Consider the following 1704-nt stretch of genomic DNA (forward strand, 5'->3'; position numbering starts at 1 on the left):
TTGAAGTCTCCCAACTATTGTAGAATTGTCTATTTCTCCTTTCACTGATGTCAGTTTTGCTTCATATAGTTTAGTGCTTTAGTGTTAGGTACACATATGTTTATAGTGTTTACTTATTTTATACACTGTCTTGATCCAAAGAGGATTTAAGTGATTGCAATACAAGTAAAAAAAAATCGTGTATTAGAAGTAGATAAGAAAGGAAAAGCAAAACAAGAATAGCAACATGAAATAGACCTTGCCTTCTTGTTCACTGTTATCTCCATAGGAACAGAGCCTGGCATATAATAGGCCCTTGTAGGATTGAAATAACATCAGGAATGAGTTTAACACAAAAATGAAGTTATACACGTTACAAGCTCACCATAAATTTGCCACCCAATAAGTGGAGACCTGATTGGTTATACATCTGATAGAGAAGGAACCTGAGCTAAATAAAACGAGATACCGAGACCGAGAAAGAAATTCGTTCCAAGAGCCCTCACTAACATTTAGTTATAAAGATGCTGACCTGACCCCTCTGTCCTAAACAGAATATGCACATGCTTTAAGTTTTGGGGAATCCCTCCTGCCAGGGGAGATGCTACAACTGGTCCTCCATGTATTGACTGCCACATTTGATTGTGTAAATTGTGCACTGACCCACGCCAGATGTAGCCAGGCCACTATAGTCTATGCAAACAACACCCCCCACCCTGCATTTGGACAATATACATTTTATGCATTCCCATAAAATCTTTAAGTGATCCCACCCCTGACAAGTGGCTCACCATACATTTAGGGGTGTTGTGGGTGGCCAAGAAATGAGGAATGAAGAACAGTGAAGTGTCCACAGGGAAACCAAGTGTGTGATTCTCATTTTGGACACAACGTACCAACCAAATGCTTGAACTAAGTGCCTTGAACACAAGAACAAGGTGACTAGGGAAAGCCCTTAATTCTCCAACCCTCAGGCTGATTCCTAAGGTAAGAAAAGGGTTTCTCACATTTCCCAAGTGGGTAGTTTTCTCACTGTGTTTAGGGAGTATCATAAGAAACAGGATTACACAAGGGAAATACTGAAGCTAGGAGATCTGCACTGCCCGTGGTATGTCAGGGGAGAAACAGCTTGTGCTAATTATGACACCAAAGACAAGCTGCCCACAGGGACCCCCACTGCAAGAAGCCGATGTTGGCTTAACCTCAGCCACAGCTTGTGGGCATGCATACTGGTTGCCACGGGTCTTCAGGGAACTCTGTCTGGGTGACTTAGAGCAGGCCTCAGGCAAAGAACAAGGGAGACTCTCTTGTTCTAAAAAAGATTGCATGAGGACCAGGAAATCATACCTTAGTTTTAAAGCGGTGTTGAAATCCTGGCCAAATGATTCAGGAACTCCTGTAACATTATGCCTGTGTGGGGCTCTCCTTCATTCACGACATCTTCAGTAACAAAGCCCGGAGATAGAGCCTTTGCTCTATGCCAGATTACTCCCCTAGAGTCAGCTGTACCATGGGAGAGTAATAGTGCAAGGTGGGACGGCCCCCTGGAACTCAGACTTTCCAGAGCTGATCGGGACCAGACAGGTCACAAAACCACCAATTTCAATTTCAAATAGTACAATCGTCCACCAACTTGGCGGCTGAATGGAAGTTGTGTTTTTCGTTCTTGAAACACCAAACACCCTCTTGCCTTGTCGTTCCTTTACCTGTGGAGCCAGTGTCACT

This window comes from Puma concolor, chromosome A1 (genome assembly GCF_028749965.1).
Source record: "Puma concolor isolate L17-30 chromosome A1, mPumCon1.1.hap2, whole genome shotgun sequence".
Lineage (NCBI taxonomy): Eukaryota > Metazoa > Chordata > Mammalia > Carnivora > Felidae > Puma > Puma concolor.